We start from the raw sequence: 16,585 nt of genomic DNA on the forward strand, positions 1-16,585 counted from the left end.
GCGGTAGCCTCCCCTCTGTTGTTTTCTCTGTTGGAAACCACCTGAGTTAGTGCTGGTGGAGCTACCATCAGAACTCACACTGTCATTTTCACTTGTGTTAGGACAGCAAATCAAGACTCTACCTGCCTGCGCATGCGCGGTCGGTCCCTGACACTCCCTCCTCACGCGCGCAGGACCGGACCTGATTTCTCATGTTTAGGTCCTTCTTTGGGCATTTTCCGATTCCTATTTAACGCTAATTGGGGCAATTATTACTACTATATAAGGCACTTGTCCAATACGACTCGACATAACGTCGGAGCCGCGTTGAGGGGATGACAGCCTACCAGTTTTTGCAGTAACCGTGAGTTTAGACCTTGAAGCATGGAGGAACCTACTTTCTCTGAAATAGCGTTTTAGATTCTAAATCCACGCTGTTCCCTTTTTTGACATCTTTTAGGTTGCTACATTGAGCAAGAAGACAACAGAACCCCCAATACCACGCTTTGGCTCATGAGGCCATTTAGCCTTTGTCCAGAAGTAAGAACTGTATATGTGCTAAATAATGTGTTTCTTCCCACTATTCAATCCCAGGGATTCCAATGGCGACTATATCATATCTATGTGTGTCCTAGTCTATATGTTTGTCTATGTCCTTTTTTTACAGGGTTTTGGACCTTATTTTTTGGTTCTTCATCACCCTCCTGTGTATCTACACAGGTTTTTCTCAATATCATAAAGTGATGTTATATTTCATGATGTTTTTGTTTATTTACAGGTTCTGTATTAACAACGCCAATTAGGCGCAACAGACCACATTCAATATAACACGAATAGGTACATTTCACCTATTTTATTTTTTGTAGAGCACACTTTGACATCTACATACATGTGAGTAAGGTGGGGATAATAGTGCACATCCTCGTCCTGAAGAAGGAGTCCTTGTCACTCCGAAACATGTCGACGCACTTTAGAGGTTGATGTACCCTAACTAGTATATTCAACCTCACCCTGCACTTTTTTAACGATACCAGCCGAGGGCTTAATAAAAACTTTTTATCATTTTTTCTGCTACGAGCCAGGTATCTTTTAACTATCACTGTCTTCCACCTCACCACTCACCTTTATTTCCTTCACACACATCAACACATAGTCCACTTTCAGTGCTCCTACGTAGTCGTGAGTCGTAGCACGCCGCATCCCGTAGAGGGGTGCGAAGACCCCGATGATGAAGCATGACACCAAGGGGCCTGTTGGTGTGTGAGGGGTATTTATACAACACTGTGTGCTCCCCACCATTGTAGGGACCACTACCACTGTAAGAGTGGATTCCTTTTTGTTTAATAAAAGTATTAGGGGAGACAGAATCCACTTCCTCCTCTCCCTCCCTCTTCTTCCCTCTTCTTGTTATTTTCTTATTCTAGACAGCGCACAGCTGTGGGAGCCCCTCCCCTTTTTACTTAGACACTTATAGACTATCGCCACACATTACATCCAACGCCTAAAAACTTGTTTTTCCCTTACCAACATCAACATGGAAGACGAACACGGCCTGACCTTCAGTGAGGACGACATTGACAGGATCCTTGCTGAAGTAAATCCTTTTGAAGGATTAAGCAACAGTGACCCAGGTCCAGCGGTGGCAGACTGGGATGACCTAACCAACTTAAGGAAAGTCCAGATCAGGGCTGCCCTGCATGGTCTCCTAGTGAGGGAATACCTCAGGAACAAGATAGCCCCTCACGGCTTAATAGTAAAAAATGAACCCTTCATTTTTCAAGACGACCTTGTTTTTAAAAAAGCCTGGTCCCTGATATCCTGGCACTGCACTAGAGACTGGCTGGTGCTAATTGTACAGACAGCCACGAGAAAATCCCTTGAACTAAAGGTAGAGATTCAGAAACTTGAAGTACAATTAAAAGCATTCATCTCACCGGCAGCCTTGAAGAAGGGGTTAGAGGAACTAAATCAGCAAATGACTGATTATGAGGTCACATTGAAACAAAGTAAGTTTAACAAGCTGAAGAAAGATAAAGAAAGTTTCACGGCAGAGAGGGCCTATCCCTACACAAAAGCTGATTATGTGGCCAATGGTAACACAAGTGACAATGACAGTGTGAGTTCTGATGGTAGCTCCACCAGCACTAACTCAGGTGGTTTCCAACAGAGAAAACAACAGAGGGGAGGCTACCGCCAGCAAATAACTCAATTCCCACGCCAAAGAGGCTGGAGAGGTTACCAAGGACTGCCGCAATTCAATCCCTACCAAGGTCAATATCAATTTCCTCAGTATCAATACGGCCCGCCACCAATGGGACCGATGTACCCACAATGGGGGCCAGACCAAACCACCGCACCTCAAAACCAGCAGCCTTTTTTTTTTTATTTTTTATTTTTTTATTTTTTTTTTAACCGAGGGTTTTAGATAGTGCGCCAGAGCAAACAGGGACCTTGTGTTATGTGAGGTGGATCTGGTGGGGACGAACCCTGCTTGGTCCGGGAGCACTAGGCGAGTCATCAGGGGGGACAGTCTGACAGCTAGTAACTTTGCAAGTATTTTTGAGTCCACATTTATTAAGGATAGGGGCCTGTAGGAATCGCAATTGTCCGGGTCTTTGGCCGGTTTGAGGAGTGCAATGATCATAGCTTCCCGCAGAGTGGGGGGGAGCTGCGAACCCTCAAAAGAGGTACCGTACATGTCCACCAAATATGGGGCAAGTATATCCACAAATTTCTTGTAAAATTCGGACGTGTATCCATCCGGGCCAGGTGCCTTGCCATTTGGGAGCGACGCGATCACCTCAGTGACCTCTTCTACCGTGATCGGCCGAGCCAGATATTCCCGATGGGCATCTGACAGCCAGCCAATCGCCACATCGTGGAGGTATTCGTAAGTTTCCTCCGCTGTGGCCGTTGGTTGAGATTGGTATAGTGTGCTGTAAGAGTCAGCAAAACATTTGACTATGTCTGCCGAGTGCGTTTGAACTACACCCGCCCCTGATTTGACCCGAAGGATAGCCGAATTCCCCCGCCCCACACATATTTTCTGCGCCAGTACTCGCCCTGGCCTGCCCCCTTCTCCAAAAGCCCTGGCTGAATGTTTGCGATCTAGATATTTGATTTCTGACGCCAGGAATTCGGCATGTTCTGTGTGTAAGTCTCGCAGTTGGGGTAATAACAGTATGTCCTGTGAGTGTTCATATTGCAGTTCAAGATCCCTCATCTGACTTTCGCAGCGGCGGATCTGGTTCCTGATGTCTTTTAGTACACCTATGGTGGTGCCAATGCAGACGCCCCTTATCGTGGCCTTAAAGGCTTCCCAGAGTAGACATGGGTCGTCCGTAGTTTGAGAATTATTAGCGAAGTAGTCCTTGATCGCCTTAGTCAGGGTGTCGACATAGACAGGGTCTGTGAGGGCCTGGGAATTAAATCGCCAGTGAAAGGGGGGGGGGTGTAGTGCGGAATGTCCAGCTGTAACAGAACCGGATTATGGTCCGACAATGTGCGTGGGAGCACCTTTACCGTACGAGCCCATAGTGCAACATCCCTGGACCCTAGCCAGTAGTCCAGTCTGGACCAACTATTGTGTGATGCTGTGATGTGAGTAGCGCCAGGATCGTCGGTGTGCTGCAGTCTCCATATATCTGTTAATGCTAGATCGCTCATCATGTGGTCTATCATAAGCCTCGCCTGCTTGTGTTGTTCCACTGACTGGGAAGACCGGTCCAGCCCGTCCCGCAATGTTACGTTCCAGTCCCCCCCACATAAAATGTGTGTGCCCGTGTGGTCCTGCAAGTGTCCCCAGAGCTCCCGATAAAAGTCAGGTGCATCAATGTTCGGGCCATATATGTTGAGGAGTGTTATGTGTTGCCCCCTAAGTTTGCCTGACACTAGCACATATCTGCCAGCCGGGTCTTGTGCCACATGTCTCTCTTCGAAGTGTACCCCTTTCCTGACCAGGATGAGCACCCCCCGGGAATAGGAAGAATATGAGGCCCTGTAGGACGATCCCGCCCATTTCGACCCCAATGTAGCGTGAGTATGCGGTGCTAGGTGCGATTCCTGCAGGAATGCAATGTCAATATTCCATCTGGTGAGACTGGCAAACACTTGCCTGATTTTCTGTGGGCGTGAGAACCCCCGTATATTCCACGTAAGGATGTTTAGTCCGTTCCTGCTATCAGTTCTAGAGCCTGGCGCACCTATTGGATACAGTACCATTCATTCCTAAACATTCAAGCAGTCCGCCCCAGTCCCGACCCCATCCAGCTACATGATCACCACTTGCACACACAAGCCCCAGCAGGGCCAAAATGTAGAATGTATTGGTTTGCAATGCTTTCGGCCTTAGTAAACAGTTAAGCATCCCCCCTCCCCAGAACCCTCCCACTCCAGCAACCCCAATCTGCCGAAGCCTCACCCTTACAGAGCACAACTCCCCCAACAGTGTAACCAACAACTTGGTGCTCATAGCAAAACTTGTGTAGGGTTGTACCCTCGTGGAGGACCGCTAGTGGCACAGCACTACACCCGATATACAGGTGCAGGCGACATGAACTTGAATCAACCTAAAACGCAAAATATGTGTCCATTAAACCACAAGCCCACATTCCCATTACCACCCCTTCTCTGGGTGCAGCAGTGAGGCAGATCTAGAGAAAACAGAACCCCATACCGCAATGTACAGCCGCGTAGGGAAGGGGCCGTTCCCATTCAATGCAGCGTATCTCTTTCCCCGCACTTAATAGTTGTCCGGCCACACCCAATCTGGACCTCAGCAGCCTGTGCGGTCAAGACACATCCAGTAGTGCACATCTAGTAATGTGGGTCGGAGCACAATGTCCACTGTTCTGCGACCCTCTAGGTCATTCCCCCTCCAGATCGGAGGGCTTGCGAGCGCAAAGCACACAAAAAGACCCAGCCTAGTGCCCTCATGAGCGGCAGGAGCAGTTGCAACAGGGCCGTGGTTTCTGAACTCCCATGAGGAAGGCCTGGTAGTTTAGTACAGATATGAGTGTTTGCGATAAGTCAGGGCAGGATAGGACTACAGTCACAGTTATGTCAGCCGCTCCCCCCTCCTACACCGCACAATGCACAATCAAAATATAAAACGCCAGCAGCTCACCTCAGGTAGTTCTTATCAACAAACCTTGCATAGACAGCCGAAAGTGGCAGTGTAGCAGTCCCTCGCGGTAATGTGAGCAGAAGTCTCTACCGCTGTGTGAAGTTTGAGTGTTTTAGGCGCCTCAGTCTGAGTCCCCGTTCTGGTCTCGTCTGGCTTCCGACCTCGCCTCTTGCTGTATTTTCTTGACAAGGTCGAGGGCCGCCTTAGGAGTTGGTAGCACTATCGTCCGCTCCCTCCACACCACACGCAGCCGGGCAGGATACAACATGGAATACCCAACATTTAATTCTCGCAGCTTGGCCTTCACCGCGGTGTATTCTCTACGTGCTTGCTGAACAGCGACCGTGTGATCGGGGTAAAATTCCAGAGTGTTGCCCTGGTGAGTGATTTTGCCCTTCTCCCTCGCAAGCCGGAGGATCACGTCTCTGTCCCTGTAATTCAGGATCCTCGCTACTATCGGTCGGGGCGTAGCACCTGATGGTGGTTTGGGGCCTAGCGATCTATGGGCTCGTTCCACAATGAAGATCTGCGAGAAGGCTTCTGCTCCAAAGATATCCCTACAGAGCCCTTCGACATACTGCTCCATGCGGCCTGTGTTGGTGGATTCTGGCAGGCCCGCTATTCGCACGTTATTTCGCCTCGAGCGCGCTTCCAAATCCTCCTCCTTTGCTTTTATTACCTCCAGTATGCGCTCCATTCCCGCGCATTTTGAGGTGGACGCGCGCGCCTCATCTTCGACCGCCGAGATCCTGGTTTCGGCCTCATCCAGTCGTTCGCCGTGCTTTTCTTGTCGGGCAGCCATGCCATCCATCCTATACGTTAGATTGTCCAACTTCCCGTTGATGTCCTGTAGATTTGTTTGAATCGCCAGCAGGATCTGCTCCATGTTGGTAGATGGTGGCGAGATCGAAGACCCGCCGGCCTCCGTTGCGTCATCCACTGGCTTAGTCCCCTTCCTATTATCGAAGGAGAGTTTTGGCTGCTGTTTGTCTGGCTTGCCCATGGTGGCGGGCGGTGAAAGCACCCTGCACAACTGGGGTCTGGTCGCCCTCGTTACTCTGGTCGACTTCGCCGTGTTTTCGTTTTGGTGGTAGTCAGCAGACGCACTCGACGGCTAGGTCGGTCCCAAGGCGGCACTCTCTGATTGTAGTACTCCAGCAGGCCTATGGACGTGACGTGCACCGGCCAGCGCCGCAGCACTGAGAGATCAGGGAGATGGTTGCTCACGTGCCTGTGTGGATAGGGCCCCCTGCAGTTAGTCCAACCGGAGCCTCTGCCTCTTGTTCGTGTGGTTCCTCGCCCCCGGTGCCTGTCCGCTCCCCAGTCCCCTGCTCCTGGATCTCCGAGTCGGCGGATGTCAGAAGGCCTCCAACACACTGTGCCCTGATGTTATGCGCGCGGTAGTGTGCCCAGTTCCACTACCCGCCGGCTCGTCGTTAGAGCACCTCGTTAGACGAGCAGGGGCCCTGCTGCGTCAGTCTGCTGCGATCGCCGTACCGGGAGGGAGTGCCGCCATCTTGTCAGGCAAACCGGCCGATGTGGATGCGGACACCGCCGCTAGTGCAGAGGCCTGCAGTGGTGTAGACTTGCTCCCTGGCCCCGGCGGTCCGTGAGCAATGATGGGCGCCGATGTCGGGTTAAGCGGACTGCCTGCCACCAGTCGTGTGTTGCTCGCGACCCACCTCCGGTCGGCCGCCGGCCATCTTGTCAGGCAGTCCGGTGCGGGTTACAGCGACCTCGGTTTTTCTCCGTGATGCAGGGGAAGCGGCCGTCTCCGCAAACATCCAACTGTGCTCTACATCTTCCTGCACCCGATCGTGGTCGCGCAGGGTGGGTTGGTGGGGCTATAGTGGCAATGAATCACATCGTGTGATATCGCCCGGCGGAGCTGCAGTTCAGGCAGCCATTCCGCTGTGCGCCCCCTAGCGCCTCACCAGCAGCCTTTTTTAGCATGGGGCCCAGGACCCCGCAGAGGCAGGAACAAGAAGGGGCTCAATGTCACCTGGCAACCAGTGGACGAGGCAGACCCCAGGGTCCACACCAGGAGCATGACGGCGAACCAGGCGTCAACAAGCAAGCGAGGAACCTAGTTATTAACATCTCTCCCTGGCCCTTAACAGACCTACAGAACCAGGTACTTAATAAAGGCCTAGGGTATGTTCCAACAAACAAACCAGACACGTTCCGCTTACACAAAGAGATTCAAGACTTTGTAAGAACTATCAAGTTGAAAGCATTTTTTGAGAACCAAGAGCCTACCCGTGATACATTTGACACAGGGCTAAGGCCAAAATCAACTTTCACACCATTGGACTCTCAACTTCCTGTTGAGGTCCTGGCATTTGAAAAAGCTATAATGCTTGAACTTGGCAAAATGAACCTCAACCAGAACGTGTTCCAAAATATGAGTAGACAAGAAAATGAGGCGATAAGGGAACTTTCACAAAATAAACAACTCATCATAAAGCCGGCAGACAAAGTTGGGGCAGTGGTGATTCAAACAACGACAGCATACGACATAGAATGTAGGAGACTCCTCTCAGATAGGAGGAATTATCAGATCCTCTCAGAGGACCCTACAGAATCCTTATGTATCCAGATAGGAGCAATGATTGAGGAAGCTCTGGCTCATAACTGGCTCACAAAGAAGGAATCAGAATTTTTGGTACAAAAGAACCCTCGTACACCCTACTTTTATACTATACCAAAGGTTCACAAAAGCCTAGAAAAACCACCTGGTCGTCCAATTGTGTCCGGCATCTCTTCCATACTCGAACCACTATCTAAATTTGCCGATGTATTTTTGAGACCTCTGGTACAGGCAACCGATACATACCTAAGGGACACGAAAGCGATCCTTCAGTTGTTACAGAATCAACTCTTTGACCCAGACTCACAGATGCTGCTGAGTCTTGACGTAGAGAGCCTCTACACCAGCCTTCCACATGATGAGACCCTCCAAATCATTGAGGAGCTGCTCCACTCCAACAGATGGAAATACCAAACCCCACGAGGAGTTGTCATGGAATGCATTTCCATAGCTCTAACTAAGAACTTCTTTGAATATGAAGGCACCTTGTATCTACAATGTCACGGAACCAGCATGGGTAGCACTTTCGCGCCGAGTCTGGCGGGGCTATACGTGCACCATCTGGAGTCTACCAAGATCCTCCATCCCAGTAACCCCTTCCGGGGCAGAATCCAAACATGGCGACGCTACATCGATGACGTCTTTGTCATTTGGGAGGGAGATAGTCTATCTATTGCAGCGTTCATGACCTGGCTTAATACACAGAATGCCTTTTTGAAGTTCACTCATCAAATGTCTAAGGAATCAATGGTGTTTCTGGATTTGAACATCTATCATGAGGCAGGGTTTTTGAAAACCGAGACACATTTCAAACCAACGGCGAGGAACTGCCTTCTCAGGTTTGACAGTTTCCACCCACGTCACCTGAGGGAAAATCTACCATACGGGCAGTTCCTACGTCTACGCCGCAACTGTAGCGACGTATCCAAGTATAAATCCCAAGCCCAAGACCTGAGTGAAAAACCTAGACAAAGGCAGTATCCGGACGGAACCATAAATAATGCAAGGAAAAGGGCACGGAATAACAACCGTGAAGCCCTGTTGGAGGACAGAGCCCCTAAGGAAAACACAGCCAACAGACCAGTCTGTGTTACAACATACAGCTCTATTTCAAACCAGGTCTCCAAAGTGGTGAATAAACACTGGCGGATCCTGACGAGCGGCACTCTTAACTTAGAAAAACCTCTCTTTGCACACAGGAGAGGAAGAAATCTAAAAGACATCCTAGTGCACACAAGACCCCCCACCACTGTGATTCAACAAACTAGACTACCGGGGCTACATGGACACCACCCATGTGGGAACTGTAACAGTTGCCATCTGACTGAGAAGAGTCTGACCCTTACCCTTAAAAATGGCACTAAATGGGAACAACGAGCCTTTACTAACTGCAACAGCAGGAACGTGGTCTACCTTATTACGTGCCCATGCAAGAAAGAGTACGTGGGCATGACCACACGAGCTGTAAAAACTAGGATAAATGAACATAAAAGCAATATAAGATGCAAAAAATCAACTACTAAGATGGCAGCACATTTTCTGGAGCAACAGCATTGTGTGAATGAATTACACTGGACTGTGATTGAGCAACTTCCATCAGACACTGGTTTATTTGAGAAGGAGCAGAGGTGGGTGTTCCGTCTGGGCACAGACACCACCGGACTAAATGACTCCATTCCCTGGAACCAGTTACGATGAATGTACTTTACCAACACACTGCCAAGTAACAGTATATTTGTAAAACCCTGAGATGAGCTGGACCTTAGGTAATGTCTGTTAAAACATTATGTGACACGATTGTCAAAAAACTACCCAGGAATGTTATCAACTTTAATAAAACTTAACATCATAAAATATTGTTTAAGATGTCTTATGCATATATACACTAATTGCCATGTTTGCACAACCTTGTCAGGCTTGTTCCCATCTTTTTTGAATGTAACTAGCTACGAATGCTCCAACGTTTAAAAATGCCCAGAACCAATGCCGATCTCGGAATAACCGCTATCACGCGCATGCGCGAGAAACCAGTGTTACTCTTCGCGCATGCGCATTAGGACAGCAAATCAAGACGCTACCTTCCTGCGCATGCACGGTCGGTCCCTGACACTCCCTTCTCACGCGCGCAGGACCGGACCTGATTTCTCATGTTTAGGTCCTTCTTTGGGCATTTTCCGATTCCTATTTAACGCTAATTGGGGCAATTATTACTACTATATAAGGCACTTGTCCAATACGACTCGACATAACGTCGGAGCCGCGTTGAGGGGATGACAGCCTACCAGTTTTGGCAGTAACCGTGAGTTTAGACCTTGAAGCATGGAGGAACCTACTTTCTCTGAAACAGCGTTTTAGATTCTAAATCCACACTGTTCCCTTTTTTGACATCTTTTAGGTTGCTACATTGAGCAAGAAGACAACAGAACCCCCAATACCACGCTTTGGCTCATGAGGCCATTTAGCCTTTGTCCAGAAGTAAGAACTGTATATGTGCTAAATAATGTGTTTCTTCCCACTATTCAATCCCAGGGATTCCAATGGTGACTATATCATATCTATGTGTGTCCTAGTCTATATGTTTGTCTATGTCCTTTTTTTACAGGGTTTTGGACCTTATTTTTTGGTTCTTCATCACCCTCCTGTGTATCTACACAGGTTTTTCTCAATATCATAAAGTGATGTTATATTTCATGATGTTTTTGTTTATTTACAGGTTCTGTATTAACAACGCCAATTGGGCGCAACAGACCACATTCAATATAACACGAATAGGTACATTTCACCTATTTTATTTTTTGTAGAGCACACTTTGACATCTACATACATGTGAGTAAGGTGGGGATAATAGTGCACATCCTCGTCCTGAAGAAGGAGTCCTTGTCACTCCGAAACATGTCGACGCACTTTAGAGGTTGATGTACCCTAACTAGTATATACAACCTCACCCTGCACTTTTTTAACGATACCAGCCGAGGGCTTAATAAAAACTTTTTATTATTTTTTCTCCTACGAGCCAGGTATCTTTTAACTATCACTGTCTTCCACCTCACCACTCACCTTTATTTCCTTCACACACATCAACACATAGTCCACTTTCAGTGCTCCTACGTAGTCGTGAGTCGTAGCACGCCGCATCCCGTAGAGGGGTGCGAAGACCCCGATGATGAAGCATGACACCAAGGGGCCTGTTGGTGTGTGAGGGGTATTTATACAACACTGTGTGCTCCCCACCATTGTAGGGACCACTACCACTGTAAGAGTGGATTCCTTTTTGTTTAATAAAATAATATTTATTAATTACAACAGGGGTTGTGATTTGGGTGGTAGACGATTCCTCGAGTTCCTCCTCTTCTGATGAATTTGGTGATGAGCTGAAAGGGGTCGAGATGGGTAGAGGCGATGACGTGCTCTCCTTATCCTCTGGTCCGAGGTGGTTTCCCCGGAGGCTCATAGGAGGGTGAGAAAACAAATAAGGGAACCGTAACAAATGTGTTCTAAAAATAAGTTGTTTTGTTTAACCTTCACCACACCATTTGTGCTCTATATCTGGGTTGTGCGAAAGAGGTTCCGGTAAGGGTGAGAAAGTAGAAGTGCGTCGCTTCCCCTGCTTCTGCAGGCTGTTGGCTGATGACAATATTTGCAAGTTGATCTCTGGAAAGGTCAATGATGGAAAGATCCAGCCTACCCTCTCCGCAGACTTGCCACACCGCTCTACGTTGTACTCCACCGCTGCAGGATGTATGTTCTCCTTGTTGTTGGATAGGATCTTGTTCCAGAAGCTCGAAGGCAGGGAGAGTAGGCGAGAGAGGACCTTGGCCTGCCGTGAAGTGTCCTGCATGATCATCAATGGACTAGGCTCAGATATTGAGTGTCCAACAAGAGTCGGCCCAAACACTCGCACCAGGTTATTCCAGTCCATGTTACAGTAAGCTCTCTGTATAACCTTGTTCAGGTGTAGAATGAGGTACGCCAAAGTGTCTCTGTTTGCCAGAGGAAGCTTCATCACTACTTGGCACATCTCAGCTTTGCTGTCTTCCTCGTTGAGGATATCTGGGGATTAAACCAAGTGAATGGGAGTGTTATGAGGACTACCATCGCTTCTGTTTATTCTGTTATTATAATACTGCAAGACTCCCGCCTCAATGACAGGGATGATTGCATCTGGTATAATAGGCATCACCATGGGTTCTTTCCCTTTTTCGGCCCTTCTTTGTTTTCGACTCTTCCGTGGTTATTAAGACGGCCATTCCCTTTCTGTATCTTTGGAAAAAGGGGCCGTCGATAACCAGTCATCTTTGGCTAAAGAGGTATCCTGTACCAACTGGGGTAGTTTGGAATAATCGTTTCCTAGGATGACTTGGTCGGGCAATCGGGGTATCAGTCCTACAGTCAATGTTGTTCCTGAATCCTGTGGATGTTGGATTCAAACTTGAGTAGTGGGATATGGTTTTGTGGCTCCGTGTACACCCTTAATAGCCACAATACCGTCTATTGGTCCTATGTTATTACCTAGATCTTGGGGTCTGACTACACTATGTCGGCATCCGGTGTGAGCTAGAGCGGTTACCGATTGACCATTGATGGAGACTGTACACCTATATGGGGGTGGCTTCTTTTCTGTGGGTGAGCAATAATAATTGCTGGCCATCCCTATTTCCATAGGTTCCTCTTTTTGTGGACTGAACCTAGCTATATGCCCCAACCCTCCACATTGGAAACACTGCGGGCCCACAGAAGGTGGTCGAAAAAGCGGGATACTAGGTAGAGGGGTACTGGGTACAAGAGCAAGAGGTTCAGGTTTCTTAGCTAATAGAGGCCGTGGAGGTCGGTGGGTTCCGTGTCCCCCTGTTTTACCCATAGCCTCTTCCCTCCCTTTTTGGAAGTCCTGTGCTCTATTGTATGCGCTGGCTTTCTCCACAGCTGTTTCTAAGGCGAGGTTAGCTTGTTGTCGGACCCAGCGTTGAATTGGAGGTTGAAGGGACGTTAGATACTATTCTAGGTAGATTTTGGCCATGATCCCATCTTTGTCAGTGGTTGCGGGCTTTAGCCAACCATCCGCCATATCCTTTACCCTGAAGTATAAGGCACGAGGGGTTTCTTGAGGTCCTTCCTTCATTTGTCTTAACTTTAGCCTATATGTCTCATCGTCTACTCCCAATCTTTCCAAGATGCATTTTTTTATATCAGCATATCGTACCACCCCTTGAAAGGTAGCTGCTTGATAGGCTGCTTGTAGGTCTCCTGATAGAAGAGGACCCAAATATTGCCCCCAATTGTCCATGGGCCAGGATGCAGCTGTTGCCATTCTCTCAAAGTTGTTGAAAAAAAATCGGGGTCCTCCCCAACTACGTATCGTTGCAATACTACAGATGGCAAGGTGGTAGGGCCTCTTTGTTGTCCTAAGGCTTCAGAGAGTTTATCCAGGGCAGCTCCATGAGTTTGTCCTTGTCCTGCTAGAACTTTCTGTATTTTGTCGCGGTCTTCCTCCACAACAGTCAAGAACCGTTCCATTACTTTACCCAGGTGTTCCTGGTTCTCGGCCATCTAGCTAGCTAGTGCCGCCTCCATTTTGCCTTTAGATCCCACTTCTGACACCACTTGTGGGAGGGCGAGTTTGACAAACAGGCGAGGAGGCTGTAGAAATGGTTTAAAAGTAGGTGATTTATTAATTACAACAGGGGTTGTGATTTTGGTGGTCGATGGTTCCTCGAGTTCCTCCTCTTCTGATGAATTTGGTGATGAGCTGAAAGGGGTCAAGATGGGTAGAGGCGATGACGTGCTCTCCTTATCCTCTGGACCGAGGCGGTTTCCCCGGAGGCTCATAGGAGGGTGAGAAAACAAATAAGGGAACCGTAAGAAATGTGTTCTAAAAATACGTTGTTTTGTTTAACCTTCACCACACCGTTTGTGCTCCATATCTGGGTTGTGCATAAGAGGTTCCGGTAAGGGTGAGAAAGTAGAAGGACGTCGCTTCCCCTGCTTCTGCAGGCTGCTGGCAGATGACAATATTTGCAAGTTGATCTCTGGAGAGGTCAAGGATGGAAAGATCCAGCCTACCCTCTCCAGACTTGCCACACCGCTCTACTTTGTACTCCACTGCTGCCGGATGTATGTTCTCCTTGTTGTTGGATAGGATCTTGTTCCAGAAGCTCGAGGGCAGGAAGAGTAGGCGAGAGAGGACCTTGGCCTGCCGTGGAGTGTCCTGCATGATCATCAATGGACTGGACTCAGATATCGAGTGACCAACAAGAGTCAGCCCAAACACTCGCGCCAGGTTATTCCAGTCCATGTTACAGTAACCGCTCTGTATAACCCTGTGCAGGTGTAGAATGAGGTACGCCAAAGTGTCTCTGTTTGCCAGAGGAAGCTTCATCACTACTTGGCACATCTCAGCTTTGCTGTCTTCCTCGTTGAGGATATCTGGGGATTAAACCAAGTAAATGGCAGTGTAATGAGGACTACCATCGCTTCTGTTTATTCTGCTATTATAATACTGCAAGACTCCCGCCTCAATGACAGGGATGATTCAAGCATGTGACTCATTGCAATTCATATTAAGACTTCTGCATTGGTTGCACCTACTGCTGTGAACAACCATGATCTAACAGCGGATCACAAAAATAGAATTGTATCTGTGTTTGCACATAAGGTTTGACTGTTAAAATTTGTTGTCCTACTCAATCAATATTATTTATGCATCATACACAAGGGACCAGTCTGGCTGTTGTACAACTGTAGAACATATTCTCTGATTACACTGCAGTTCCCATAAGAAGACCATTGGTTGGTTATGTCTCCTAAGTATGGTTCTTTTAAAAAAAATATATATTTTTATTAAATGTTTGCGCGTACACACAGCATAACACAAAAGAAATCAAGATGACAAAAAGAAAATACATCATATTACATTAAGCACCAATAGGTTTCAGTAAACAGAAAATAGCCACAATACATCTTGCTCCTAAAGAAAAAAAACAACCAAGAAGAACCAAAAACAATAATACAGAAACCATGCAGAAAAGAAAATTCACCTTTCCGGCATACCCTCCTTCCAAATCCGAATTGGCTCCCAAATTTTCCTCCTAATCCCACTTGCCCATCTACCCTTTCTAGCATAGATGTTTTTTTCTAAGTTATAAACTGCCAGGAGTGTGGCCAGCCACTGTTGCATTACTGGAGGCGTTTTATACAGCCAAACCCTGGCAATTGCCAATCTGTAAACAGTCATTGCTACAAACAAAAAATCCCTATGCTTGCTATCCGAATCGCCATTGACGCCCAGTAGTATCAGGGGAGGTCTAAGGGTAATATTAATCCTAAGTGATCGGGCCAAAAAGCCTTCAATGTCTTTAAGAAGAATACAGAGTTGAGGGCAGGTAGCAAATATGTGTATACTGTCCGCCTCTAGGACATTACATCGAGGACAAGTTATCCCGGAAGTCCCACCCCACTGTGCTATTTGTGCCGGAGTAAAATAAAGAGCAAAAAGTGTTTTGTAGAGCTGGGCTTGAAGAGAGTGCCCTAGCTCTAGAGAGTCTTGAAAATAGCTTGCATCGGTATCCAGTTTTGTGACTCATTTGGCAGCATGCTTTTCTAGGTCATCTGATTTAGTTACTGCCAGGACTGCATAAAAACTGCGAATAGAGCATTCCCCCCCCCCCTCCCCTTTCTATAGCTTCCAAGATGTTATTTTTGGCAAATCCTGCAGCCCCCCCCCTTTCTTGTTGTTTAAAAAATCTCTGAACCTGGAGGTATTTAAAAAAACTCCTCCTGTTTATATGAAATTTCGCCTCTAAAGTAGAAAACTGCTGCAATCCCCCATCCGGGCCCAACAGATCCCCTATCTTGACAATCCCCTTCCTTGCCCAATCTGCCATGGTCGAATCAGCAAATATTGATGGGGGTAGGGTACGGTTTTTGTACAGCCGGGTGTATCTGTTAAACCTCCCGAGCCCAAATTTTTTAAAGAAAGCAGACCAGATATTGTGAGCAGCCCTGGCAGTCTTGAACCTCGTCCTTTTGAAGTAGGAGAAGTCGGTGCAGCTAAGAAATGCATTCTCTGCGTAGGAGCCAAGAATGGTTGCATAGACATTAGTAGATGAGGCTGTAATTTTAGGGTCTGTACCCCCGCCTCCCGTCAATCCCTGCATAAACTGCAGAGCAGAAGCCCAGTAATAAAATCTAAAATCCGGGACCCCGCACCCTCCCCTTGCCCTGGATAGTGTCATGAACCTATAAGCCCTCCTAGTTTTCCCGTGTGCCCAAATAAATTTGTTCAAAAGTGCCTTGAACGTATTAAACCAGTGTGCCTCAAATAACAGGGGGATTGACCTAAAAAAAATATAGAAACTTAGGGAGTACTAACATTTTAATTACATTTGTGCACCCTACCAAGGATAGCCGGAGGTTGTTCATCCTCACAAGGTCCAGGCTTACTTTAGACATTAGAGGTGCCATATTTCGTTCCACTACCGTGTCTAGATCTGCCGCAATCTCCACACCCAGATAAACTGCCGCGGAGAGTACACGTGGGTCATTGCAGACGACGCAGGAATTCTTCACTATTTGTGTTTTATTACTGTTGAGCCTATAACCTGAGATCCTGCCAAATTTATGTACTTCCAGTTCTACTTCACCTATTACCAGGGAAGGGTTGAGAGTGATTATTGCCACGTCGTCCGCATATGCTAAAACTTTAAACTGCATTCCATTTATACTTAGGGCAGGGATTTTTGGGTTACCATTCAATTTGTGCAGAAAAGGATCCATATAAAGCGCAAACAAGAGGGGTGATAAGGGGCAACCTTGCCTAGTCCTCCTTCTTATCTGTACCAGTGAGGTAAGCCCCCTATTAATCCTAACCCGGGCTGTTGGAGCATTATATAAAGCTT

The sequence above is a fragment of the Lissotriton helveticus genome, chromosome 5_1 (genome assembly GCF_964261635.1).
Source record: "Lissotriton helveticus chromosome 5_1, aLisHel1.1, whole genome shotgun sequence".
NCBI lineage: Eukaryota > Metazoa > Chordata > Amphibia > Caudata > Salamandridae > Lissotriton > Lissotriton helveticus.